Raw genomic sequence first — 26,728 nt, 5'->3', positions numbered from 1 at the left:
ACCCAGCACCCTGCCCCCCATCTTCCCCCCAAACCCCCTTCTCCCCCAGCCTGCCCTTAACCCATCCCCCTCTACCCAGCACCCTGCCCCCCATCTTCCCCCCAAACCCCCACCCCCCTCTACCCAGCACCCTGCCCCCATCCTCCCCCCAAGCCCCCTTCTCCCCCAGCCTGCCCTTACCCCCATCCCCCTCATACCCCCACCCCCCTCTACCCCATCCCCCTGACTGCCCATCCCCCCCCACTGCCCTGGCAGACCCCCCATCCTGCCCCATGTCCCTTCCCTGCTGCCCCCCTCTGCCCATCCCCCCATCTCTCCCCGGCTGGCACATCCCCTGTATTTCCCCCACACACACACACCCCTTCCGCCCCCCGGATCCGGCTCTAGCCCACTAAGCAATTGCTTGCAGCTCAAGGGGCCCCTCTGTTCTCTCTCTCTATGATACTGTATGGGCGGCAGCCCCCCAAAATATTCCCAAGGGGCCTGTGGTGGCCCCCCTCCTTCCTACCCCTTTGTGCCCTCCTTCCTCACCCCGGCATGCCCCCTATCGCCCTTGCACCCAATCCCACCCCTCTTACCTTTCACTCCTGGCCCCGGGCTGGGGGGAGGAATCCGAGGGTCTGAAACCAAAGGGAAAGTCAAGGGAAGCCCCTAAAACAAAAAGTGAAACTTCTGCCGAGCTCCCGCAGCCGGGCTGGTGCCTCCCCCTCTGCCCCCGGGCTCCCGGGCTTTGCCCAGAGCGCTGCAGGCTGACGTCAAGGGCCCAAATTCCTGACTTTCCCCGAAGGCAGATTTGTCCATGTAAGGTATGGGGATGGCAGTGCAACTGCACTGCCCGGGAGTGACAGACACACGGAGGGGAAAGGGGGGGGTTGCAGTGCCAAGGGGGCAGAGGTAGAAAAGGGTGGTGTCCTGCACTGCGAGAGGAGGGGGTTGCACTGCATGGCAGGGGCTGGACTGAGAAGGCTGCTGAGATAGGATAGGAACAGGTAGAGGGGCTTATTTTATTATTACTTATTTAAGATTCCCACTGTGGGGCCTGGTCTTGCAAACGTTAAATGCATGTGTTTACATCTTTAGGAATGTAAGCAGTTGTGCGCAAAGCCAGGCATGTGCTTAAATCTTTGCAGGATTTGGGGCCTCAGTTTTTTACACGGAGAGACACATTCAACTTAAAGGTAATCAGTTTAAAAAAAAAAAGTTTAAAGTCGTTTTAGGTTCTACACCTGCCCAAAGCCCCCTGCCAAGTTTTTGGTACTTTTCCATATATTTATATATATTACTTTATTTTTCTCTTCTCCCCAAATTTGTTGTGTGAAAAACCCGCACAAAATAGACTGTACAGGGGAAACAGTGAAACGAACTCTACACAAAGAGCTGTTAACTGTGCAAAGGATGCAAACTGGGAAAGAAGGGGGGAATTTTTCCTCTAATCTCTTTCAGTTGTGCTTGTTACAGTTTTTTGTAATTCAAGCACATAGTTTGGATGAGGGTCTGTCTTTAGGCATTAGCTGTTTCCAGTTTCATTGCAAGGGGGGTTACATTGGTATTGCAGTTGAGAGGAGCAAGGCAGAAGGGATGCAATGCACGAGGACTGGGGAGAGCAAACTTGCCAAGCCTGGCACATTTGGAAAGATTCTTGGATGTATTTTGAAGCACTTTAAAAGCATCTCCCTCTGCCGACAAAGGATTTTGCTGTGCGCTTTCAAGAGGCGTTTAAAATCTCACTCATCACTTTCTGAAATTTCCGTCATTCCATCTGTCACTGTTTCACAGCCCTTGGAGAGCAGGAGTTTGCACCCTAAGTCCCCAGTCCTGCATTGTGATCTACATGGATAGACTGCTGTGCCAGCAGAGGGTCCAGCTACATAGATCACCTTGCAGAATCATGGCCAAAGACAGGGATTAACGGATGGGTTTGGGGGCATGGGAGTTTGAAGACTTTCAGATAGTAGAGGGCTCTTTAATGTATTTAAAGAGAAGCTTAAGGGGTGACTTGATTACAGTCTAAATATCTACATGGGGAAAATATTTAATAAAGGAATCTTCAGTCTAGCAGAGAAGCTGAAACTAGACACATTCTGACTGGAAATAAAGCATCCATTTTTAACATTGAGAGTAATGTTTACCAAGGGTCACGGTGAATTCTCCATCACTGGCAATTTTTAAATCATGACGGGATGTTTTTCTAAAAGACCTGCTCTAGGAATTATTTGGGGGAAGTTCTCTGGCCCGTGCTCTATATGAGGTCAGAGTAGCCGATCATAATGGTCCCTTCTGGCCTTGGAATCTATTAATCCAACAGGCAAAGGCAGAATAAGATCCAACATCTAGAAATTGAAGCTAAACAAATTCATACTGGAAATGTGGCATAACATGTGTTTGTTTGTTTTGTTTTAACAATGAGGTAATTAACCACTGGAATTACCACAGGAGGTCAAACTAGATTTTCACAATGGTCCCTTCTAGCCTTAAGTTAAAAGCCCTGATTCTGCAACAACACTTAAGAGAAGCACATTGACAAAGGATTTCAGTGTTTTCTCTTTGCTTAATCTTTTACATAAATCTAAAATGGAACTTGCATTATACAACACAAACTTATTAGACACTTATCAGACAGTGTCTGGGAAAAGTGTCTTAAAATTAAAATAAATGGTTTGGCCCGAGATTAAATAGCAAGGAGTGTTCTCTGCGTAATGTTGCAATGGAAGCCAAAGATCTAATATTTTCTTTGCTGCTTGTCCAAACCTACTTCTTCCCTATCCATTAAGTGTGTGCAATTAGCCATATTGTGTTGACAGAAGAAAGACTACTTTGAATGCCTATAGGTATTTCCCTCAAAAATCTCAAATATTAATTCATCCAGATTCCGAGCTCCACACACAGAGTTAGCTAGATATTCTGATCTCCATTTTATAGATGGGGAAACTGAGGTATAAGGAGGTTAAGACCCACATTTTCAGAGATGGTGTAAGTGACTTGCTGTTATGTCACAAAAAGTCTGAGGGATACAGAAATAGAAACTACATCTTTGGCTTCCTGTCCAGTGCCTAATGTCTAACACTCACTAGCATTATCACTTTAGTGAGAAATTGTGAATATATTCTTATTTCATTATAATGACCAGAACATCAAACTTTGATCATGAAACCAGCCACTTTAAAATAGAAAATCTGGAATAGGGAGAATTGCTTTGCATACAGTCAGAATCAAACTTCTTGAACTGAGTTGCGTTAGCTCGAGTGGTGGAAATGTACGCAGGATGGTGGGGGTGAAAAGGGTCGGGTCTCTGAGTTAAAGTTGTCAAGAAATGTATTCTCAGTACCCACAGGAGTGGGTGGGTGAGATTCTGTGGCCTGCATTGTGCAGGAGGTCAGACTAGATGATCATAATGGTCCCTTCTGACCTTAAAGTCTATGAGTTTGTAAATGTTATTTATTTTAGTAATAGATAGTGCCTAGGCTAGGGCCATCGCCATAAAATGTATTCAGTTCCAAAAAGGATATAAAATGCTTTAAATTTCGTAAGCCACTCAATAGGCAATAGGTTTCAGAGTGGTAGCCATGTTAGTTTGTATCAGCAAAAACGAGTCCTTGTGGCACCTTAGAGACTAACAAATTTATGCATAAGCTTTCATGGGCTACAGCCCACTTCATGGGATGCTGGAGTGAAAAAAACAGTAAGTAGAATATATACTATAGCACATGAAAAGATGGGAGTTGCCTTACCAAGTGGGGGATCAGTGCTAACGAGCCAATTCAATTAAGGTGGAAGTGGCCTATTCTCAGCAATGATACTGAAATAGGAGTGACTTGATTACAGTCTAAACATCTACAGGGGGAACAAATATTTAATAAAGGGATCTTTAAGTCACTTCAGCTCTCGGTACCACATGGAAACATGAAGTGTATGTAGCATTTTGTTTTCTTGTGCTTGGCCTGGCCAAGAGGTGGAAGACTGAGATCAGCCTAAAGCAAAGCCCCAGATCCAGACTTCAGGCTTCGACAATGGGACACATAAGCAAAGCTCCAACTTCAACCATCCAGAACATGGTGTTTGAAACCCAAACCTTCCAGAATGTCAGGGTGCTTGCAGTCCTTTTAAAGACATTTGAGCTGCAAAGTCAGATCCCGTTCTGGAGCTTGGACTTATTCCCATCTCCACTGAAACGCCCCAAAGCGTAAGAGAAGTTGTTGACTTGGTGAATTAATTCCCCTGTGGGCTAGCCATGGCAGGACTGAAAATCACAATAAGAAGCCAGTTCTTGTGAGAGTCTCAGTCTAATTTTCAACCAAGAGAGGATCTGATGAGCATTAGATCAGTTGGAGGCTCCTCTGAACCAAACCTCTGAGGTTTTCTGAGATTCATCCATTGCAATTTGGTGATGGGTTTTGTTTTTTGTTGGTTTTTTTTTTTAACTCTGGAATCTGCTGCAATAGGTTTGAGATTTCAGGTTTTAAGGGGGATTCCCTGGGAGCATGTCCAGAATCTGAGAGTTCTCAGCAGTGGCACTGATGTGGGTGCTGCAATCATGAAAGATGCTATTCCGAAGAGACGGGGAACAGCAAGATGAGTACTGACTGTGCCAGTGGGCTGCGAAGGAGACAGCTTGAGACCCTTCCACTAGCTCAAGTCACTTCAGAAGAGGGGACTTTTCCCAGTTTAAAGATAGATGTTCATTTGCCATTTGTTTCAAAGCGGCTGGAAGACCCCAGGATACACCAAAGCTTTGTCATTTCCCATTTTTGGCAGACATGCGTGTCTGTATGCCAGGCACTCACCAGACTGACGTTTAATACAGGTCACTGACATTCAAAGAATGTGAGCCAGGCCTGTGTGGGATCCTTCACTGATCTGATGTGCTGCAATCTCTAGTTTATATCCCCATCTCTTTCCTTGGGTACTAGAGATGGTACCTACCAGCACGTGAGAATGCATCTCTGTATCTACCCATGAGCCACATGGTTCATTCTCACCTTCAATTTTACTTGTATCCGCACTAACCTGGCATTTTGCTGTCAGCCACAGTTTTTGATACCTACAGTTCTGAATGACTCTTTACATATAAACTAACCCGGCATCATTTCAATCTTCATCCATCCATCTATCTTACCCTGCATTCTTTTGGAGCTTTACTGTTTGTTTTAGTTAATGTTTGTGTTGTGAAAACATAAAGGCCACAATTCAGTGGTAGCACCCAAGTACATGTTTAATTCATTTGACTTCAATAGACTTAAGGATAAATCTCAGTATTTAAATGATGTGCATAAGTGTTTTACTAAATCAGGGCCTAAGTCAATATTGTCTAGTGATGCCATCAGGGAACTGGGAGCCAAGAATCCTAGATTCTAGGCTTTACCAATGACTCACTGTGTTAGCCTGAGCAAGTCATTCCACAGCTGGTCAACAATGTTCACATTGGACAATTTTTTTCAATCAACATTTGAAATTTCAACAAAAAATATCAACTAAAATTTAGCTAAAAACTTTCATTACGTTTTTCAGCCTATTTTAGTTACTGCCTCCATGGGCCTCAGTTTACCAACCTGAAAAAAGGGTACCCCACCAGGGTTTTGTGGGGTTTAAGTAATTAATGCAGATTGCTACATTCTCTGTAATTCCCTTTCTCTGCATATTTTTAATGGATATTCTACTTAAGTATCTCACTTCCACATTTTGATGATTACAAGTTGCATGTTTTGTTTTGGAAAAAGTAAGACCAGGATCAAATTCTTTGAAGAAGGTAACAGTGAAAAACGCACAAGTGCATGACATTGGTTCCCTCCTCCCCTCCCTATTTTCCATTGACACAAATGATTTGGGCAATTTTTATTTTTATTTTTTTATGCTCTGAGCCTCCCCAATGAGAATGGAAAGGAAAATATTGAAAGTACTAATCATATGTCTTCTCCTAGCAGCAGCAAGATGAACAGTCACAGCTTGTTGGAAGAACAACAAAAAAAGCACCAGAATTCCTACGTTGGCTCTGGAAAACATTGGATGTGTTGTCAGCGGAGAAAATTACCTATGTGAGAAGCCATGAAATAGACAACTACTATTTAATCTGGTATCTTTTTAGTGGATATGCTGAAAAAGAACCTTCAGAAGGCAGTAAAACTGGACAGAGCTTCTGTATTTATTAAAGGAATGGCTTTTATTATTTCCATAAGGAATTCCCTTGTCCAGAGCCCACATATTCATTGCCCCGGTGAGAATACTTTTTTAATATTACATTTGATACTGCCTCTTTTGTCTGTCTTCTGAGATTGTGCTTTAAGTAAACAAACAGTTGTAGAAAAAATGTGTATGGCCATATAGATTGGATCTTTATGAGCAAAGAGTGCCCACTGATGAAATTCACATATGATATTAAAGTGGAGAAGCTGTACGTACTAGAGAAGACTGGAATAATACACAGACACAGGGGGGAGAGAATCAGAAACATGGGCTAAAAAAACAGATTCCACCTAGTGAAAGACAAATGAATCAATCTGACAGGAGAAAAATCTGAAACGAATATTCAAATAGGAAGGATGCATCTGGATAAAAGAGATGTAAAGGTGGTAGTGGACTATACATTAGACAGGAGTTGTTTGATAGGGCTGCAAAATAGGCCAGTGACCTTTGGACTGCATGAATGAAGGGAGCCCATCGTGAAGCAGGGAGGTAATAAGCCTTTCTGTATGGCTCTGGTGGAAATACAACTGGAATATTGCATCCAAGTTCTGGACGCCTCCTTACCAGAGAAGTGTTGTTGACAAGCTGGAGGGAATTCACGGGGAGAGCATGACTAAAGGCCAGAGGGAATGATAGTGGGGAATGATTATGAGAGCTAAAGCCGTAATCTTGGCTAAGTGATGAAGAAAGGAGACTTGCCTTGTGACTTTAAAAGATGCCAATAGAGTGCCCAGAGCCTTTATACGACTTTCAAAATCTCAGTTGTCACCTACAAACATCTGAAGGGTGCAAAACTCCAAGGAGGCAAAGGCCTTTAGGTGGCAGAAAAGTTTTAGCTAGGATACCAGACTAACATTAAAAGAAAGGATAATGGAAACCAGACAGCAAGAAGAGAAAGGATGTTTCTCTAGTGGTTAAGACACTGACTGGGACTCAGGAGATCTGGATTTAATCCCCAGCTCTTCCATAGAACCACTGTGGGACCTTGGGCAAGTCACTTATCCTTGCTGTGTAAAATTTCCCAAAGTACCTAAGTGACTTAGGCACCTTGGCAAGTTTTACCTTCTATGCCTCAATTTCCAATCTGTAAGATGGGGATAATGCTTCCCTACCTCTCAGGAGTCTTGGTAGGATACATTCATTAATGGTAAGTATATCTACCCGTATTGAAGTAAAAGCCCCATATCCCTTCTAACAGTTAAATCTAGAGTGAAGGCAACACTTGGACAGGTACTGGAGGGGAAAACCTGAATTACCAGGGAACTAGATGAGATTGCTTAATCTCACTCTTCCTTCTCACATTTCAATGATTCAGTGAATGTCTTGCGGGTAACATGAGACACTTCAGTATACTTTTCTTCCCTTCAATTTTAATTTTTAAACATTGACACACAGTTATTGCAGTGATGTGCGCAATATAGAACCCTAAAGAACTTGGGAGCAATCCCAGTAGTCTGATAGAAATGTAAAGTATCACATTCTCCAGTGCCGACTCTTTGGCCTAAATTGGTTACATGACATACCATTGTCAAGGATGCACATACATTTTTTTTAATGTATATAAAAAGGCACATCATTCCAATACAGTCATGCTGACTTCTTGAATGCAAGAGTTAACTAATTGACCGCCATACCGTGATATGCAAATTAAATAGGGAAATTGACATCAGTCTCATTATTACTGTGGACTAGTGGTCTGTACAGAGTTGCATGCAAGGTCTGGCTCCTCTAATTTTTCTTGTAAATCATAGAATATCAGAGTTGGAAGAGAGCTCAGGAGGTCATCTAGTCCCACCCCCTGCTCAAAGCAGGACCAATCCCCAGACAGATTTTTGCCCCAATCCCTAAATGGCCCCCTCAAGGATTGAACTCACAACCTGGGGTTTAGCAGGCCGATGTTTGGCCTCTTGCCTTTACCTGCCATAGGGTGGAATCTGGCAGTTCTTTCACTCTCAGACTGGGATTTCCCAGCATACCTACTGCTTGTCAACCTGCAGGCCTCCCTGGGTTTGAAGTACCTGTGTTTCCTCCTTTTCAGAACCCATGGTAAGGGACAGTGACCCACAGCTTTCCTAAAACATACGTGTGTTTTATTTAGCAGTGATGGCTGATTCTAGGGGTGTGCAAGCAGGGTGGTCGTGCTGGGTGTCAACTTCCAGGGGATTTCTGCTCTGATTAGCTGGCTTTTTTTTTTGTATTTAAAACTCCACCAGTTGGCCAGTTGTGACTTGGTTTTCCCCTCAGCTGCGCGGGGCTGGGCAGGCACTGAAAATATTTTCCATCTTGGGAGGCAGAATGGCTAGTGCCATTCCTGTAGTTGTTGTAAGAAAGCATTAGAGAGAAAGATTTTGCAGCAAACACACACTCGACCTGCATATTTAGTCTCAGCTACTCTTGCATCTCGCTGCAAGCTAAGTTAGGTCAGCTTTCTCCTTCGGCTACAGGAACAGAACAGAACCAGTTTACATTCTCCTAGCAAGCCAGGGCCTCCCGTTTGTCTGTAGGACACAGCCTTGTTCTCATTTTCCAACTCACCCTGTTCAAAATGGTTCTGGTGCTCCCCAAGGGGAGCAGACTAGAGCCATTAATGCTACACGCTCTGGCATTTTCCCATAACCACTCAAGTGTAAGCGATCAGGTGACTAGTAGAAAGAGCCACCCAAGCAAGCCCCCTAGGGTGAAATATCCATCCACACTAGAATCTGGGCCTGTCACAATATTAATCATTTTTAAAGAGCACCCTCGCATTTGTCACAGCTAGTACAACCGAATCTCTCCAGTGCATATATATAATGTTTTGCACTTACATAGCAAGTTCTATCCAAGGATCTCAAAGCTCTTTGCCAACAATGAATCAAGCCACACAGTACTCTGAGGCCAGACAGCTGAACAAATAACATAGGGCCTGATCCATGACTGGGGATTAGACTCTAATATGTCAATATTTTCCCAGATGGAAACACTGAGACACAGAGATAAATGACTCGCCTGATGTCACAAAGTCTGAGATGGAGTTAGAAATAGAATCCCAACTTTCTGACATTTAGTTCTGTGCTCTGAGCCAAAAGACCTTCCTTCTCCAATGAATGGGAGACCATTTGGGAATTAGTGAGTAAGCAAATAAATGTGGTAAACCTTGTATCACAAAATAAACTTTCCTCTGAGAAGCACTGAGAGCCACAGATTAAGAAGCACAATAGAAAAGCTAAGTATCGCCTTGCTTGACATTTTCATGGACTGATTGGTTACCAGCATCCTCCCAGATATTACAATTCTGGATGCTTCAGAGAGATTAAATCTTTCCACCTGAGACAGCTCTCAATGGCCATTAGTTCTATCGTAGCTATACAAACATTTCCTGAATCAACCAGGAGCAAGGTATTCGTCCCAATGGGCTGGGGCTTCGTGTTATTTCTTTCATTTCTTAGGGCTTGGCTACACTTGCGAGTTACAGCGCATTAAAGCAGCCCTGGGCCCACTAGCTCACTCCCCGTCCACACTGGCAAGGCACATAGAGCGCTCTGACTCCGTGGCTACAGCGCTGCTGGTACTCCACCTCGGTGAGAGGAATAACATTTGCTGCATCCCTGCTGGAGCACCGCGGCACCAGTGTGAACGAGGTGTTGCATTACTGCACTCTGATCGGCCTGCAGAAACGTCCCATAATCCCCTTAAGTCAAGTGGCCACTCTTGTCATTGTTTTGAACTCGCTGTAGGAATCCTGTAGGAATGCGGAAATGCCCTTTCAAAGCTCTGTTTCTGACAGCTGGCTGCTTATCTGCTCTGGGACAAAGGAATGCTGCTTGCTGTGAGTGAGTGAGTCAAAGAGTGGCGGGGTGGGGGGAGGGAGGTCTGCTGCTGTCTGAACTTACAAGACAGCATGCTGACACTCTCTCTCTCCCCCCACGTACACACAACCCACTCCCTGTCACGCTCCACCCCATCTGAAATTTGAAAAGCAGGTTGCAGCCACTTGCAGGCTGGGATAGCTACCCCAATGCACTGCTCTTTGTGGCTGTTGCAAGAGCTGCTAATGGGGCCATGCCAGTGCGCTTCCAGCTGAGAGTGTAGACACTCGGCAGCGTTTTCCCTGCTGCGGTCTCCGAAGGCTGGTTTAACTCCCAGTGCTCTACATCTGCAAGTTTAGCCATGCCCTTAGACAATTCCTTCTGATCCATTTGAAACCTGTCTTCTGTTTCATTTGCTGACTGGCTAAATTTCCAGTCTTTGAGATGACATCATCAGCATGAGCAAATGGGGAACACACAGGAGCCTTAACCATTCATCCCCTCCATCTTCAGATACATCCCGGAGAGCTAACTTTGCCAACCCACCATTAGAGAGACATGGTTGGTTGGGTAAGATCTTGTATTGGTTCACACAGAAGTTGGTCTAATAAAAGATATTACCTCACCCACCTTGTCTCTGTAATATCCTAGGACCGACACAGCTACAATACTGCATCCAACCCACCATTGACATTTCTTGCAAGTTGTCAAGATCCCGCATCGCCTGGAACAGGTGTATTAATAGAATCACCAAACAGAGACAGAAAAAGAACATTAAGATAGTTACAAACACCAAAGTTATGAACTGACCAGTCAACCATACACCTCATTTGGAACCAGAAGTACACAATCAGGCAGAAGCAGAGGCAGCAACAATAAATAAATAAATATAAAAAAGCAAATACAGTACTCTGTTAAACATAAACTACTAAAAAAAGGCTATTATAAATAAATTATAATGCATTCTTCTTCTGTATACTAAAGTTTCAAAGCTGTATTAACTCACTGCTCAGCTGTAAACTTCTGAAAGAACCACCACAACATTTTGTTCAGAGTTATGAATATTTCAGAGTTACGAACAACCTCCATTCCCAAGTTGTTCGTAACTCCAAGGTTCTACTGTACCTTGTCCATCCATTCCACACCCCTTTCTGGCTAATGCAGGGTTTTCTCTTACAGTGCAGGGTGTATTGATTTAAATAATCAATTTCAATAAGCAAGCAGGAAACCATTTAAATAGTTGATTTTAACTATATTTTGTATTTGTACTTCAGTTATTTTCCGAAAGAAAGGTTGATTCTTGTGGGTTGGTAACTATTAAAACCATGTTGATTTGCAATTAAATTTAGCTTTTACACTAAATTGTCTTACTCTCTTTGTTAAGCAGGAGGATACACTATGTTATCTATGCACATTTAAGAATTATATAGCTCCACTTACATATATGTAAATTCTTAACGTTTACATTTTTTATTTTGTTAGAAAATGGTGAATGGCACATTTCTTATTTAGTAGATGATGATTAATATTTTTTACTTATGATTTGTATCAAGCTCTATTTGGATAGAAATTCAAAGTCAATTAAAAATGCACAAGAACAGCATTCTCATTTTTTGTAATTAAATAAAACTACCTTACATGTGCTCAATATATAAGAAAAAATTGTTTATCAAAACATGTTTTGCATTTAAAACTAACTGATATATTAAACAAAGGAAGTATCTGTAGTTAATGAATTGAACTGATTGTTTCTGGTCAGCATGTCATTCAAGGTTTTAGAACTGGTAGATCTCATCCTTTCACACCTAGTTTTTATTTATAGTTTGGAAGCAGAAAAGAAGCATTCCTGCTTTTTCAACTGCAAATTGGTTTCTCAACTTTGAATGACCTTAGTTATTGAAGTGAGCTAATTGAATAAACACATTAAAAAATATTCTATGCAGCTGCAGAAAAGACTACTGCTGTCAAAAGCTGATTTAGCACTTCAGCAAATGAGTTTAAGGTGTTTAACCAGTGACTTCTACCAGTTCAGTGGTCAGACTTTCTTTAAAACTTGGCAGGAAACGTACTACTTAATTTTTATAATGTTTATTTAAATGTAGGCCTTAATATAGGTTGCCAATTTCAAAATTAAATTATAAATAGGTTTATGTTTTAAAAAATAAACCTGTATTTAATTTAAATAAAAAACCCTGTATTTAATTTAAATCAATTTTTATCCATCTTGCTACAGTATATTCTCAGTGCTTTGCCTAGCTGAGGATTAAATGGCTCAAGTGATGGGGCTTCTATCTTCTCCGAGGGAGACCAGTCTATAAGAGCTGTCAATTATTTTATGACATTCATCTGAAAATGTCCTTGTAAATTTTACCTGGTTACTCCTAGTTCAACCACCTTTTGAAACCACCCTGAAATATTCCTCTCCTTCTCTGGGATCTTGCCCCCTTCAGATAATGTCATGAAGCCGTGGTTAAGATCCATTTCAACACAATTCACATGCGAGAGTAAAGGGAAACCATCTTTCCCTCCCTGTAAAGGAGGAAAAGCTGAGACACTCATTAATTGCAGCTGAGAGCATCAGGTGTTTGCAACCAACAGAATCATACTCTGTTACCTCTTTGTTCCTCATCTCAAAGGAATTCCATCTGTCTGGCCTGGTTAGTGAGCTAAGGGGTGACGTGATGGATATGTTCACTGGAGGAGGAGGGATCACTGTGCTCAGGAGAGGAACAAAAGGAGGCAGGATGACTGTGGAAGCCCTAACTCCTGTTTGGACCCCAGAGGAGACCAGTGTATGCCATGCCTCTTGCAACACCCATTGGAAAGCTGTGGTCTGCACTCATCTTTACAGCTGCTTGCTGGTGTGCACTGGGAGACGGGGCCATTCCCTACCCAGAAATGCCTGCTGGGACCTACCAGCACACCAGGCCACCCTGGTCACCCACACATGCACCTTGTGTAACCCACTGTCCCGTGTGTGTTACAGGTCCACTTCTGTGCCCATTCCGCAGATGAAAATATGCCTTACAGTGATAGAGTCGAGGAGCTCCATCTATTTAGTTCAACAAAAAGAAGAGTAAGGGATGACTTGATGACAGTCTAAGTACCTACACGGGGAAGAAAAACTGATAATGGGCTCTTCAGTCTTAGCAGACAAAGGTCTAACAAGAGCCAATGACTAGCAGTTGAAGCAAGACAAACTCAAACTAAAAATATGGCACAACATTTTGACAGTCCTTGGAACAATTTACCAAGGGATGTGGTGGGTTCTCCATAACTGAGAATTTTAAAATCAAGACTGGATGTTTTTTCGGAAAGGTCTGCTTTAGAATTAGTTCAGGAAGTCCTATGGCCCGTGCTCTGCAGGAGGTCAGACTAGATGATCACAATGGTCCCTTCTGGCCTTGGAATCTATGAATCTATTATATGAGTCTGTTACAGGCCCAGTCGAGGAGCCCCGGGTCTTTAGCTCAAACTATAGCAGCTCATGCTGTTAGCTGTGGAGATCTCCAGTGTAAAAGCATGACTTGCTACACCTGTACTCCCCAGCACCTGACCCTTACGTCTTACGTGCTGGTACGTTGGAGGATAAGGGACTCTTGCATGCCCTCTCTTCCCTCTTTTGAGCATCCAATGCCGGGCCAGGCATAATTTGGCCTGTTTAGCTGGAAAGACCAAGAGGGGCCACCATTTTTCCCGTTTGCTCTTTGGAGGCAAAAATGACATCAACCCATCATAGAGAGACATGGTGATCACACTTCACACATTTGTGTCTCATCCTTGCGCAGGGGCCATGCTAATCTTCTCTGTATCCTTCCAATTTTAGTCTATATCTTTTATTGGGCTTTCAAAAGCTTGTCTCTCTCACCAACAGAATCTGGTCCCGTAAAAGATATTACCTCATCCACCTTGTTCTTCTAATATCCTGGGGCTGACAGGGCTACAACAACACTATATTAACCCATCATGACATTTATGGGAGGATGTTGGCCCACAACACGATGATGCATCATCATCATCCTGTTTCAATATTGTGGGGTGAAGATGCACCATAGAAGTCCAGTACAGCTTGAAAAGTGTATTGGAAATGCAAAGCATTCTCTCCCTGACATCAGGCACTCAACTGCCACAGTCACAAGTGTGAGATCAAAACGATCGATTAGATCAGAGGTCCCCAAAGCTGCTCCGATCCCGCCCCCAGTTGCATCCATGGCTCCCAGCCCCGCACCTGGCCTGACCCCAGCCTCAATGCAGCTCTGCTCCTGGCCCTGTGCCAGCCTCAGCCACTGTCTGTGGCTCTGTTCCTGGCCCCAGCCTCCACCCCCTTACCTCTGTCCACATACCCTTCCCCCCTGGAGCCACAGCCCCAGCTCTGCGGGGGGTGCAGACAGGAGTAAGGGGGCAATTCTCAAAAGTTTGGGGACCGCTGGATTAGATATTTAGACCTAAATTTACTCTTTCCCTTCCCCCCCTTTAAATAAAAATATTCCATTTGTGATACGTGGCATTTCCAACATCCACTGATCGCATGAGAAAAACCTCAGCGTTCTAACAGTGGAAAGGAGGAGAGTGATGAAAATCCATCCCAACTTCTAATTAAACCCATTTCAGGTTGATGCATCACCTTATGGGTTATGAAGAGAGACTCTTCTATAAGAAATAGGCATTATTCATTATTATTTAAGTGCTTTATATCAGTAGATCTCAAAATGCTTTACAATCTTTTTAATGTATTTATCCTCCCAACACCCTGGGAAGTAGCATTGTCCCCATTTTAAAAATAGAGGACAAGAGGGAATGTTTGGTCCTGTTAGGAGCTTTCCCAAAGTTCGGGGGCGTTCGGATCAGGGGAGCTGGTTCCTAACCATCTTTATTGGACAGGGGCCTTTGAGGAGCAAATCTCAGAGCTTGATACGTAGGAATGATCTCTTGGTAACAGAAACCCCTCCTGACCCTGGAATAAAATTCTTCAGACACAAAAAGCTGTAACTAACACCACTGAGGTTTTAAAACAATCAGGCTGAACATTCTGTGATGTAATTTTAGAGATTACTCCCTTGTTTGCTTGCTTTATAATTGTAGTTAGACCAGCCAGAGATGGTGTTATGTATGGGAAAACACATCTCAAAATGGCAGGGGATTTAAGCTAGGGGGAGGATAAAAACATTCTTTTCTTTATTCCTTGTTTTCTTTAGAGACCAGCCATGTCAGTAATGCAGGATTTTGTTAATAGAACCAAAGAGCTTCCTCGCTATAAGACTTGTTATATAACCTCTAATTTAATAATGTTATGTCTTGACATTCAGTTCCCTTGGACTCTGGCTGAGGCACCTCCTGAGAACAGCCCTGCATGCTGGGTTACTCGGACATTGTTTCCTTTGGGAGAATCTGTCTGTCAAGAACCGCTGGGACATCCCTTTTAAAGCCTAACACCGTCACATGTTCTTTGCCTGGGGGATTGTTATAACGGATACACCGATGCATGTGCTGTAGGTGAGCGGATCTTGACTTGCAGGTAGAGCTAATAGAATCTCAGCATCTCCGTCCTGTGGGAAATTGACGTTTTGAAATTTCTTTTCCTCCCCATTGGGGCAAAAAGTAGAAACTTGGAAATTTCCCAAAAAAGGTCATTTCAGAAATCTAGAAATAACTTCATCCAAATGCTTCATTATAGTTTCTATTACTTATATAATATGGGGGGGGACACCACAGAACTCCTGGCATGCGGGGTTGGGGATGGTGGGGCGTACCACAGAGCCCCTAGCATGGGAGACTGGGGGAGTGGGGGGGGGTACCATAGAGCCCCTGGCATGGGGGGCTGGGGGCAGTGGGGGGTACCACAGAGCTCCTGACGTAGGGACACACAGAGCCCCTGGCATGGGGGGCTGGGGGCAGTGGGGGGTACCACAGAGCTCCTGACGTAGGGACACACAGAGCCCCTGGCATGGGGGGCTGGGGGCAGTGGGGGGTACCACAGAGTTCCTGGCATGGGGGGCTGGGGGCAGTGGGGGCACACAGAACCCCTGGCATGAGGGAGGAATGGGGGTTACAGCAAGTCCCTCAAATAGAGGGGAACGGGAAGCGGGCACACAGGAACTCATGGTGGGGAACAGAGGGATGCCAGGAGCCCCTGCTGTATGCAGTTTGCTCTGCCTACAGAAGCAACAAAGCGTGACAGCAGCGCAGTCGAAAGGATAACGTGAAAACTAAGCAATTGGGTAATGTTTCCATCAGCGACGTCGTCACCACCAATACGATCCTGCAACACCTTTCACAGTTTTGTTGGATCAGCGTTTGCCAATGGAGCACTGGTCTGTCCGAAATTTTTCAACCCGTTCTACTTGCTTGGCCCCTTGGTACAAACCTTATCTAAAGCAGAGATCTGCCATCAACAGAGTCCACACGGCCACGATGACTTAACACAGGGCTGGGGCCACGAGGACTCAAGTTCTTGTCTTACGTCTTCCTTTGGAATAACCTTCATACTTGTCACTTTACAAATATTAGTTAGGCCTCAACAGGCCTGAGACACAGGAAAATACTGTTACCTTTATTTTACAGGTGAGTAAGAGAAGCATCACTAGCTTGGGTGATTTGGCCACAGTTACTCAGTAAGCTAGCAATGAAACCGGTATTAAAAGTCCAATTACTTAATTACTAAATTACACTAAACTGAATTAAATGAGGCTTAAACTAGTTAGAGAGCGTCTAATTTAGAGATTAGCACTGGCGTACGTAGCTCAGTCAAACCACGGTGCTATTTCTCTAATAAAAGCCAGGCCTGTGTTCTTACTATTCCTGTATAACCCCATCAGAGGCATAGGCTTGGAATAGCTCTTGTTCAGAGGCGACAGATTTGTATAATTTTTGGTGGTGCCCAGAATGGTCCAATCCCGTGCCCCCCCCCACACACACACACCTGCCCAGGACTCTGGGAGGGAGTTTGGGTGCGGGAGGGGGTTTGGGGTCCAGGCTCTGGCATGGGGCAGGGGTTGGAGTACAGGAGGGGTTCTGGGAGGGAGTTTGGGTGCGGGGTGTGGGCTGGGGCAGGAGCGGGTGAAGGGTATGAAAGATCTGTGACCTGCTTGTACTGTCAGGGTGAGACACTGCTTGATTCAAATCCTGTCTAGTTTATAGACCTTAGACTCTGAATTGATTTTATTTCTCAGGTAACCAACTTTGATCTCTACGCTCACTACTTATAATCATTTAAAATCGATCTTTCTGTAGTTAATAAATCTGTTTTATATTTTACCTAAAACAGTGCGGTTTGATTGAAGTGCTTGGGAAATCTGCTCAGGTTACAGAGGCTGGGGCACATTCACTTTCCTTTGTAGAAGTGATGAACTTAATGAACTTACACTGCTCAGGCTTCTGACCAGGGCAGGACGGTACAGCCCCGGGAGCAAGGCTGGGGAGCTGGGGGGAATTGGCTGTCGCCTCTCTGTTGTTGGTTCACGAGTGGCTGGGAGAAGCATTCATGTAACTCACTTGGGCGCATCCCTGCCTGTGGATGTCTGCCAGAGGTTTGGAGCTTATCACAGTATGAGAGGGCTATCCCAGGTTGGTGGGACAGAGGGCTCAGCTGTCCCACAGTTCAGGTTGCACCCCAGGAATCCCATCACACACAGTTTCATTTGTTTAACTTAAGGTTCAATTTCAAACATATTTAGTTACACCAGTGAAAAAGACTCCCTCTTTCCTGGGGACCCCCTTTCATCTGGACCCTCTTTCTTTAGTTCCAACCAGGCTTATTTCAGTTTAAACTGATTTAAAACTAAACAGTAGTAAGCCACTCTGAAACCAAAATAAGAGTGTCCACACAGACCTTTGCACCAAACCAGTTTAACTAAACCAATGTGAGCTTGTGTGTAGGCAAGACTTAAGCAGTGATGATGCATGGGGAGGATAAACCCAGCTTGACAGCTAGATCTGAGGCAGAATTTGCAGGCCCAATTAAAAAAAAAAACATCTTTACACTTGAAAACAGAGCACAGAAGTCACAGAAACCCACTACACCAAGCGTGCAGCACTTTTCAAGGCAGAATCTCTCATTAAAAGCCAAAGCGCTCTTTGCTGTGCATGGATGTTCAAGAAACCACCATACATGTGGTAGAAGATCTAACATGATGTGCACATAACAAGCTCAGTTCATGACCTCTCACTGGGGTAACCCTCACATTCCCATCCACTATCCACTAGTTATTACCTTCTCTTTCCGGTGTCAAGTCTAAATTAGAGTGTGAAATCTTTGTGGTGGGTACCTCTGTCATTACGCTGACTGGAAAGTATCAAAGAATTCTATGATGCTGTAGAAACAAACTAAAGAACAAACAGCTCAATTATATAACGATTTGCTAGCGCCCCCTTAGGCTGGAGTTATTCACGTGAGATCTGCTAGAACTTTTGATCAAGAAGTGAAACGACTTATGGTGAAGAGCAAAGAAAGCAAAGTTATGCAAGATTCCTAGCACTGTCAGGCAAATATAACAGGAGCAGCACGCTTAGTCCCTACTGTATTTCCAGTACGATTTTACTGATGCAAGTCAAAATGCTAATCGGTTTTAACCCTTTTTACTGTCTGAGCAGAAGCCTTTGAAAAATGGCCTCTCCCCATAGAACTGCACATGGTTCGTGTAGTGAAGCTATTAAAATGAAAACGTTATGTCAAAATATTGTAGGGAAACTCATTTCTGAGCACTTGAGAGTCGCATGTGGCTGTAAAACGGTGCAGACAGCAGGAGCAGAGGTCAGAAATGGGGCACCATATGTGGATGGCTAATGTCAGTGAACATAGGAAGTCTCCTTTCTGGCATAGTTATCCATAACATCCACAAGTGGCCAAATCCTGCCTCTGCATTCGCAGAGTTGCAGCATTTTTATACATGCTCATTTTCACAAACGTCTCTATGCCTTTCCCTGTGCTGCCCCCCATGCATGGTAAACCCTTCCTGAGCTCATCCAGACAGTTCCTACCCTCTCCACCTTTAAATCCTTCCTGAAGACTGCCTGGAAGACTGTGCTATCTGCAAGGAAGCTAGCTGATTTATAATGGCTCAACCGGACTCAGCCAGGCAGCACCTTGGCCACTCTGCATATTGTAACCCCTATCTTCCTAAAGAGCCTTGCAAAAGAGACTCTGCCTCATTTCTGTAGGAAAGCCACCCAGCATCTTTTCAGCATGACAAGAAATAATAGTTTGCATTTCTACCTGTCTTCTTTCCAAAGAACAAAAATTTTACTAGGCAAGGAAAGTGACATGGCAATTCCAGTTAGCTCTAACTCAAAGATGGGAAGCCAATTCAGTTTATAAAAAGACAACTGGATGCTAGGCGACCTCAACATTTAAATAAAAAATGAGACAGTAGGTGGTCTAGTAATGCTACGAAGCCACGGAGACGCTCCTCTTGGAGTTAGGACTTATAAGTTGGGTTATTCCTCTCTACGCCATTCTCATGGTGTCACCACATCTTAACGTCTCATCGTGTTTCATGATGCAACACCGTCACACAGTGCTGAATCAACACAATGCTGATTTTTTTTGTGGGGTGGGGTGAGGAGGGAAGAACAGGCAAAATACTACACAAAATGTGCTGTGAGGTTTGATGGGCCTGAGACGTGGTCTCAGATCCCAAGAACATCCTGGGAGCAGGATTTCCCTGTCAAAAATAAAACAAGCTTAGAAAATTGGGACAGCACAGAGAAGCAGCTACATTGGTCAAAGATCAAGATATTGCGGACAGGCTGAACAGCCAGCAGAGCCAATTAAGAGGAGATAGTTCTGAAGGCGGGGGAACTGCTGCTCTTAGTCCAGCATACAAAACACCCCAAAGGAGTAGTAAATATATTTTCTTTTCAACACAAGAGCAATGCTGATTCAGCCTCTCTCATTGTGCTGCTGGAGCTTCTGGTGTCCCCACGGTATGCCCATGTTTGGCATTGAATAGAAAAGCAAAGCTGTTTTCTATTTTAGGCAAAACAAGGAGAAAGAACCTAAAATATTCATACACTGGTCCATTTACAGCCTGCGTCCTATAAAGAACAATTTTACGTCGGAGAAAACCAGCCAGACTGAGATATGACTGTTGGACCATCTAGTCCTGTCTCCTGCCTTGACCGTTGCAGATGCCTTGTTCTTCAAAGGGAGACCAAAAGCCATCACATTGCTTCTAGCTGTGCAATTCTATACAAAAGAGACCAGGAGGAAATCCCTTCCTGAATGCATCAGCTGATCAGAATACAACCAGAAGAATGATCTGGTTGCTCCTTATATATCACCCTGTTTTGCATAACTACATAATTAGCAGACAGTTATATATCCCTTTTAAATTTGGCACTTGAGTCACAATCACATGGGAAAGACAGCACGGAAGCACCTGGTCTTTGTGCGTGTTGGCTATATGTTATGCAAAGGCTTCTGAATTCAGCACTCTCTCCAGCTACACCCTTGGTTTATTATTTTCTCCTAGGGCTTTTTCGCAACTTCTTCCACCACCAGCAAAAAGTAGGTTGCAACATCCTCCCCCGATCTTCCCTGTATCACTGTTCTCCAAATGCCAACCAGCAATATCAGATTACACACTTGCGCAATTGGACAAAGCATCTGCAGTCTCCATCTCTCCATTCTTCTCTCCCTTGGGAGAAGGTTATTTTGGAGAGATCAGCGATAAGATCAGCATCTTGTAACTCATTCTTGAGCCTGGCAGCTCATCACCATGCTGTCTGTGCACCACCCAGGTAGAATTTGCAGGTGGTGCTGTTCTGAACAGCTACTAAGCATCCATAGGGCACTGGAGAAGGTTAGGAACAGTAATTAGCAGGGCTTTGAATGGCTCAGGGGGTTGTCAATGGGATCACAGAACTTTTATCTTTGGTTGTCCAGTTCGAATGTTCACTTAGTGAAGCAAGTTAGCGGGCTCAGCCCAATTCCGAGTGGATGGGGGTCTACCTCACACTGAAAAGACCCCCCACAAAATGCCCTTGACCACAGTCTCTCTAAGGAGGTGAAAGACAATCACCATGGAACCTCCCAATGCTTGTTTACACTAGAATAATTGCACTGGTGCAACAAAACTAGTGCATGTTGCAACACTGTGGCATGTCCAGGCAGGCCATGCCGGCAGGGTGGACTCATCATACTGCGTCCACACGGAACTCCCTGCCGCCATTGTGTGGCCTAGGGTTTAGCACACCTGCCCCACTATTTGTAGTTCAGCTCCCCAGAGAGGCTACACAATAGAACATGTGTCTGCACCTGTTCCCGTTTTTGGTTTGCTCCGTTGCTTCCTTCAAACGGCTCTGTCCTTCCCAAGAGTCTGTGCGTGGGAGGGGCTATACCCTGTTATGCTCTAACACACACCATGGCAGAGAACATCAGCCTTCCTCTGATTCACTTCCAGGTTGACTTTGAAGGAAGGAAGGAAGAACTGTCGAGTGCCACTGTTTGAGATTAAGGAGCATAGTTTTATTGTCACTTATTCAATCACTGCTGTGTAGCTTCTTCTGCTCGTTTCAAGCTGTGTCCTCTAGGATCCAGAGAGAGGAGTCATCACCCGAACCCAGGGTAAGAACGTCTCTCCAGACCCTTCCATGTGGCACAGCAAATTCTCCATCCCCCTCCCGCAACTAATGCAGAGGGTTAGGGCTGGAGGAAACAGGGTGTACTTGGTTTATGGCAGTGAGGCGGGTGGTGATCTGCGATATACGTGGTGGTAGGAAGTGAGCCTTCTTGTGTATCTTAACTGGTGTCCCTTTCTCTTTCAAACCTCAGGAGTACACGAGTTGCCTGGAACACAGTGGCCCTCTCAATCACGACCCTCATTACTACAGTAACCGAGCACCTCTGAAGTTCACAAAAACGCTAGGGTGTGAGTGAGAGATGAATTCCCAGCGTCTGCGTGCGTGCAGTGGCTGCTGACTAAGGAGACTGCATTGTCCTTGGCGTTTTTCCAATGGGATTAAATAAAGAGATCATTTGCACAGTCAGAAAGTTTTATTTTGCACGGTCTGTGTGCCCTTTCTTGCTCCCTTGAAGGTGCCAGATAGAGGGCCGGACACAGCATCACCTTGGATGCTCTCGAACCTGACCGTCACAGGAGCTGAGGACAGGATGAATACTTGTCCAGCTGAGTACTGCTTTGGCTGTCTCCAGGCCCGCACAAAACCAGTACGTGAGTGGATTGCTAGGTGAGAGACCCAGTGGCCTGCGCTGCCTGTGAAGCTTAAGCAAGAGTATTGTGGGATTGCACTGGGAAGACTAACTGCATTCATGCTGCTGCAGCCCCAGAACTTGCAGTCACATTTGCACTTCAACAGTGAGGTTTGCTTCTGAACCTACTGTCTGCTATATTTGCATTTATATTTTTGTTCACCATCCAATGGACAAACTGATGCACAGAGAGAAGAAAACCTTCAGTGTTCCTTAGCTACAACATGCACCTTTGCAGAACAATTTTTTTTTAATCACCGATGTGTTGCACTGAATAAACAACATGGAAGTGAACATCAAGAGGAGTGCCCTAGAAATGGGCTGAAGGGGGTGTCTATTAGGTCACCTTTCCAATCTCTAAAAGTTAGAATAAGTGACATGTCCCATCCCAGATCAAAGTGGCCATGTTCAATACAGCTAGTACATGTCCCTGACTGTCTCGGTCTTCAGTATCCATCACTTTCGCAGCCAGCCTCTGGCAAAGTGTAAACTTCAGATGGGAGCACAAGAACGACACGCAAAGCCTATCAGAGTGGTGAACAGGCAGGGAAGCATCAGGACATAAGGAAATTGGGTCATAGAGTCACTGACCCCCAGTCTATCCTCCTGGACCAAATGACACCTCTGAAGGTGTCAGGTTTTTGCTCCAACCCCTCAGACAGAGACAAACACCTACAAGGTCTCTATCAAGCATTCTTAAAACTACAATCCCACCTTCTGAAGTGAAGAAACAGATTGACAGAGCCAGAAGAGTACCCAGAAGTCACCTACTACAGGACAGGCCCAAGAAAGAAAGTAACAGAACGTCACTAGCCATGACCTTCAGCCCCCAACTAAAACCTCTCTAGTGCATCATCAAGGATCTACTATCCTGAAGGACGATTCATCACTCTCACAGATCTTGGGAGACAGACCAGTCCTCACTTACAGACAGTCCCCCAACCTGAAGCAAATACTCACCAGCAACCACGCACCACACAACAAAAACACTAACCCAGGAACCTACCCTTGCAACAAAGCCCGTTGCCAACTCTGTCCACATATCTATTCAGGGGACACCATCATAGGACCTAATCACATCAGCCACACTATCAGAGGCTCGTTCTCTTGCACATCTACCAATGTGATATATACCATCATGTGCCAGCAATGCCCCTCTGCCATGTACATTGGCCAAACCAGACAGTCTCTACACAAAAGAATAAATGGACACAAATCAGACGTCAAGAATTATAACATTAAAAAACCAGTCGGAGAATACTTCATCCTCCCTGGTCACTCGATTACAGACCTCAAAGTTGAAATACTCCAACAAAAAACCTTCAAAAACAGACTCCAACAAGAAACTGCAGAATTGGAATTAATTTACAAACTGGACACCATTAAATTAGGCTTGAATAAAGACTGGTAGTGGATGGGTAATTACACAAAGTAAAACCTATTTCCCCATGCTAATTTCCCCCCTACTGTTACTCACACTTTCTTGTCAACTGTTGGAAATGGGCCATCCTGATTATCACTACAAAAGTTATTTTTCTCCTGCTGATAATAGCCTACCTTAACTGATTACTTTCATTATAGCTAGTATGGCAACACCCATTTTTTTTCCATGTACTCTGTGTGTATATACATCTTCCTACTGTATTTTCCACTGCATGCATCCGATGAGGTGGGTTCTAGCCCAGGAAAGCTTATGCTCAAATAAATGTGTTAGTCTCCAAGGTGCCACAAGTACTCCTGTTCTTTTTTCTCTGTAGGTGTGTCTGCTATAACAGCTATTCATCTATCAAGAACATAAGAATGGCCATACTGGGTCAGACCAACGGGCCATCTAGCCCAATATCCTGGCTCCAAAGGTGACCAGTACCAGAGCTTCAGGAGGAGTGTACACAGGGTAATTTTGGAGAGATTCACCCGTCTTTCTCTCCCCGATTCTGGCAGTCAGAGGTTTAGAGTTGCTCCAAGCATGGAGCTACATCGCTGACCATCTTGGCAACTATCCTCATTGATGGACCTATCCTCTGAACTTATCAAGCTCATTTTTGAACCCATTTATACTCTTGGCATCACAACATTCCAAGACGATGAGTTCCACGGGTTAATTGTGCATTGTGTGGAAGCCCTTCCTGTTGTTTATATTAAATGTGCTGCCTATTCATTTCATTGGGTGACCCCTGGTTTTGTATTGTTGGAAAGGGTAAATAACACTTCTCTAGTCACTTTCTCCACACACCAGCCATGATTTTATAGACGTCTATCCTAATCCCCCCCTTAGTCATCTCTTTTCTAAGCTGAACAGTCCCTAATCGTTTTAGTCTTTACTCGTATGGAAGCGATGCCATATTCTTGTTCATCTTTGTTACCCTTCTCTGAACGTCTTCCAGCTCCACTATATCCTTTTGGAAATGGGGTGACCAGAAATGGATGCATTATTCAAGGTGTGGGTGCACTGTGGATTTATACAGTGGTATGATATTTTCTATCTTATTACGTATCCTTTTCCTCATGGTTCCTGAAATTCAGTTAAACTTTTGACTGCCACTGTGCCCTAAGCTGAAGTTGTCAGATAATTATCCATGACTAAGGCTCTGTGTTTGTCACGGATTCCATGACTTTCCATGACCTCCGTGACTTCTGCAGCGGCCCATGCGGCTGGCCCGGGAGCCGCCTGAGCAGCTTGGGCAACCCCTGGGTGGCTGCAGTCTCGGCCCCCCCACCCTCCAGCAGCAGGAGTTTGGGTATGGGGGTGGGGGGCGCAGGGATGGAGTGTGGGGTGGTGCTTCCTGGAGGGGCTCCTTGGAAGGACGACAGGAACTCCCCTCCCTCAGCTCCTCGCTCAACGTGCTGACTCCACCCGCAGGCACCACCCCTGCAGCTCCCACAGGCCGTGGTTCCCAGCCAAGGGAGCTGCAGAACTGGGACTTGGGGCAGGGTGGAGGCAGCATGTGAAGCTAGGAGCTGGCGCTCGCCGCTTCCCAGGAGCCAGGTAGGGAACCTGTGCCAGGCCTGTCAAACTGCCCCTCTCCCAGCACCCGTGGCACCCCCCGGGCCTCAACCCTTCCCTGAGCATCCACAACTTCCCCCTGAGCATCCCACCATCCCCACCCCGGGCAAACCTCCCCCCCAAGTTTTAGTCGGGTATGTAGTAAAAGTCATGGACAGGTCACAGGCCATGAATTTTGTTTACTTCCCATGACCTGTCCGTGACTTTTACTAAAAATACCCATGACTAAAACGTAGCCTTATCCATGACGACTCCACAATCTCTTTCCTGAGCGGTTACAGCTAAATTAGAACCCATTATTATATATCCATAGGTGGGATTATTTTTTCCAACATGTATTATTTGCACTTAACAATGAATTTCATCGGCCGTTTTGTTGCTGCACAGTTTAGTGAGATCCCTTTGTAACTCTTTGCAATCAGCTTTGGTCTTAACTATCCTGAGTAATTTTGCATCATCTGCAAACTTTGCCACTTCACTGTTCCGGCCCTTTTCCTGATTGATTACGAATATGTTGAACAGCACAGGTCCTTGGGGGAACCTCTCTTCATTCTGAAATCTGCCCATTTATTCCTACCCTTTGTTTCTTATCTTTCAACCAGTTACTGATCCATGTGAGGATCTTCCCTCTTATTCCAGGGCAGCCTTTGGTGAGGGGCCATCTCAAAGGCTTTTTGAAAGTCCAAGTACACTATAAATGAACTGGATCATCCTTGTCCACATGCTTGTTGATACCATAAGAGAATTCTAATGGAATGGTAAGGCATGATTTCCCTTTACAAAAGCCGTGCTGATTCTTCCCCAACATATCGTGTTAATCTAAAGTGGGTGATAATTCTGTTCTTTACTATATTTCTACCAATTTGCCCAGTACTGAAGCCAGGCTCATCTGCCTATAATTGCCAGGCTCTTCTCTGGAGCCCTTTTAAAAATTGGCATGATATTAGCTATTTTCTAGTCTTGGGGCACAGGCTGGTTTCAGTGATAGGTTACATATTACAGTTAGGAGTTCTGCAATTTCATATTTGAGTTCCTTCAGAACTCTTGGTGAACACCATCTTGCCCTGGTGACTTATTAGTGTTTAATTTATCAGTTTGTTCCAAAACCTCTTCTACTTAGGCATTGATGTGTGACAGTACTTCAGATTGGTCCCCCAAAAATCATCTCTCTGATGTAAGGATCTCCCCCACATCTTCTGCCTTGCCTTTCTGATGCAAAGAATTCATTTAGCTTCTCTGCAGTGGCCTTGTCTTCCTTGAGTGCTCCTCTAGCACCTCTGCTGTCCAGTGGCCCCACCGACTGTTTGGCAGGCTTACTGCCTCTGATGTACATAAAGAAAAAAAAATCTTACTTGTTAGTGTTTGCGTCTTTCTAGCCATGTCACCTGGTTTGTGGTCTTGTCACCCCCTATAGTCTAAGCAAGCCCAGTCAAAGGATTTACAGCGAGAAACAAAATGAACCAAAGCGTCTGAGGTTTTTTCCTATCAGTAAAGCATCAAAAAGCAAAGACTTCCTGCTCCAAGGGCCTTTGTCAAGCGATAACCTGTCCC

At 44.6% G+C, this 26,728-nt stretch overlaps 1 protein-coding gene, 1 long non-coding RNA gene and 1 pseudogene across 3 annotated transcripts in view; 1 reads left to right on the top strand and 2 right to left on the bottom strand.

The window, feature by feature from the left end:
- The window catches only part of LOC123377191 (LIM domain containing preferred translocation partner in lipoma), a 498,276-nt gene that overhangs the window by 421,065 nt on the left and 50,483 nt on the right, over nucleotides 1–26,728 (bottom strand). The window contains exon 1 of one of the 2 annotated variants that reach the window (XM_045029745.1): nucleotides 579–597. The exons of the other annotated variant lie outside the window; for it this stretch is intronic. The gene's annotated coding sequence lies outside the window, so the exon portion shown is untranslated. Of the gene's footprint in view, nucleotides 1–578; nucleotides 598–26,728 lie in introns of those variants that run through there. 2 annotated transcript variants of the gene reach the window in all.
- On the top strand, nucleotides 428–15,443 carry LOC123377192. Its single transcript, XR_006582123.1, has 4 exons — nucleotides 428–806; nucleotides 1,081–1,178; nucleotides 5,919–6,029; nucleotides 15,272–15,443. It is a non-coding gene; the product is annotated as an uncharacterized LOC123377192 (long non-coding RNA).
- LOC123378121 lies at nucleotides 13,709–13,821 on the bottom strand (annotated as a pseudogene).

The sequence above is a fragment of the Mauremys mutica genome, chromosome 9 (genome assembly GCF_020497125.1).
Source record: "Mauremys mutica isolate MM-2020 ecotype Southern chromosome 9, ASM2049712v1, whole genome shotgun sequence".
NCBI lineage: Eukaryota > Metazoa > Chordata > Testudines > Geoemydidae > Mauremys > Mauremys mutica.
The sequence above is the reverse complement of the archived record's forward strand: the minus strand, read 5'-3'. Positions and strand labels throughout refer to the sequence as shown.